Source organism: Cervus elaphus, chromosome 32 (genome assembly GCF_910594005.1).
Source record: "Cervus elaphus chromosome 32, mCerEla1.1, whole genome shotgun sequence".
Taxonomy (NCBI): Eukaryota; Metazoa; Chordata; class Mammalia; order Artiodactyla; family Cervidae; genus Cervus; species Cervus elaphus.
Window position 1 is genome coordinate 23155017 of NC_057846.1, and position 2863 is coordinate 23157879.

Below are 2863 nucleotides of genomic sequence, written 5' to 3' on the forward strand. Positions count from 1 at the left end.
GCCAGGTGCAAGGCATATGACCTTTTATGACATAATATCACTTCTGTTGTGAGCATAAGTGCAAAATAAAAGAGAGGGAACAGAGTATTCATCTCTCCATGAGAGGAGTGTCAGCAATTTTTATAAGAAGGGAATGTTGGATGGGAGATGTTATAGCCAATTTTAGAAAATACATGTGAGAACAATCTCTAATGATGCATTAAATAGTAATAAAAAGCACTTTTAAAAAACACAGATGATTTTATTATATATATCATGACAGACTTTCAAATAGGCAAAGCTATTACTGTTCTTGTTTTGCCGATGAGGAAGCAAAACTGAAAGAGCAGAAAGGTGGATTTGCCATGATTTAACAGTTTTAATTTCAGAGCCCCTCACTGGCACTGACACCGTCTCCCAAGGCCCTTAAGGGTCCCATAACTGTGGTCACAGGGTTTTGTAAATTTTCAGAGAGAAGATAGCTTAACTGCAATTGGTTAAATGTACTGTACTTTTCCACTTCGACCTCCTCTCCATCATATTTCTACTTGTCAGGTGTCATTGGAATGATTATGAGCATTTTGGAGATTCTGTTAAGGGAAAAGTGAATTATGAATACACTTAGTTTTGGTGGAATGGGATTTATAGATGTGGCTTTCAGTAACTTCAACATATAGTTACTACTGGGCTTCCCAAAGCAGATATGACTTCCAGGAATACTCCTAAGTCCAGGGCCAGAGGTCATACTGTGATATGACTGTGCCCTATGGCATCTAGAATTAGAATGAAAACATATGTGTGGTGGAGGAAAAAAAAAGTTTGAAACATATATAACTAGAAGCTAGACTGTGGAGAACTCTTCCAATCAGAAAATAATTGTCCTTGCCCAAAGGTAGAACAGAATGCAAGGAAAGCAGAAAAACACTATGATACAAAGTATTAAGAGACAAACTCTCTGAGAGGAGGACTGGGACTCAGAGCTGCTGACGACCAAGAACGTTAACGATGCCTATAGTGGCTTCTGGGGGCTTCCCAAGTGGCTCAGTGGTAAAGAATCTGCCTGCCAATGTAGGAGATGCAGGTTCAATCCCTGGGTCAGGAAGGTCCCCTGGAGTAGTAAAAGGCAACCCACTCCAGTATTCTTGCCGGGAAAATTCCACGAACTGGCAGGCTAAAGTCCATGAGGTCTCAAAGAGTTGGACACAACTGAGCACATATACACACTGTGGGTTCGAAAGAACTTGAAGAAAAACGAGGCTCTCTGGTTGTCACCATGAAAGATGAACTCACAGAGAATAGGAATAGGGTCACAGTGATTATCAACTCATCAACAAAAAACACCAGTAAAGTACCATTTCTCATTTTATAAGGATCCTGGAGTATAGAGGATGGCCTTTAGTTACACATGCTGGATTAGACATGGCTTCTGACCTGTATGATGTAGGGTAGTGCAAAATGCTGCTAACTCAGGCAGCAGCAGCAGCAGGCTAGCTTATTGGGTAAAACCAACAACAGAAGGGAAATAAAACATTACTTATATGATTCAGTTACTCTGTATCTTCATTATTCATTGGCACACACTTTTGTTACTTAAATGGGATATAGGTAGCATGTTTGGGAAGAGGAAAAATGGGAAATCATTGTGGAAGTCTTATGCTTAACATGACAGGAATTAGAGAAATCCAACCGCAGAGACTTTGTGGAGGAAATAGGATTCTAAGAATCACTGACGAAATGGGCTAGGCAGGGAGGTTATTCCCCAATGCATGCTCCAAAAAACAGTTGGATACAGCTCTTGATGCGATTACGGCGTAAAAGGTAAGGGCACTCTGAGTGTGCTTGAGAGGAGTGATCTGAATAACAATTGTTATCATTTCTTAGATACTTGTGTCAAAGCAGAAGAAAACAAATCAGCTAAAATAACATTCATTCCTGATGATGCCTTTGAATGAGAAGTGATCTTTAGATGTGTTTGTTAATGGTCACAGGATCCAGGGCATCATCAGAAATGGTGAGGTTGGGCTCCAGTGGATGAGGTTGATGAGCATGGTAGCCATAGCCAGATCTAAAGAAGAAGATGAGAGTTAATAGAGGTCAGACTAGGGTGGTGGTGGTGGCAATGGGACAAGGCAGCACGTCCATGAAGAGATGAGCGGTGGCAAGGGCTGGAGATGAATGGAAGCTCACTCTGAGGATTACTGGTGGTACTGGCCTCTCCAAGAACAAATGATAACCTCCTCTGTTTGCCCTGCTACCCCTAGCCACAACCTAGTTCTCTCTGTATATTTATGTCTAAGATCAATGGGCAGGTGCTATTCCCACCTGGTTCCTCCCAGTCTGGGTTCCTTGCTGTCACTGCACCAACTGCAGAATTCTTTTCCTAATCTCCTCAATCTTTTCTCCCCACAGGAACCCTGGGCACAGTGGACCCTGCTTTCCTTTCGGAAAATCCCTTCCCTGATTCATGACTTCCGTGACCTACATTCGAGTCTCTGCTCCTTCCTTTCATCTTTCTTTTTTGTTTGTTTTAGGGATCAGTGACAGCTCTGCCCTTTTCTCCCTTTCAGCTCCTGTTTATTTTGGTGCCTTTGTCCTCAAGTCATGATGTCTCTGCAGGAGTCTTTTTGGTCTCTTGTTCATTTTGTAGCGTTGGTTTAGTTAATGTTTCTGTTGTTGTTTAGTTGTTAAGTAGTGTCCAACTTTTTTGTGACCCCAAGGACTGTAACCAGCCAGGCTCCTCTGTCCATGGGATTTGCCAGCAGGAATACTGGAGTGGGTTGCCATTTCCTCATCCAGGGGATCTTTCTGACACAGGACTGAATGCTAGTCTCCTGCGTGGCAGGCAGATTCCTAACTGCTGAGCCATCAGGGAAGCCCTCCTTAA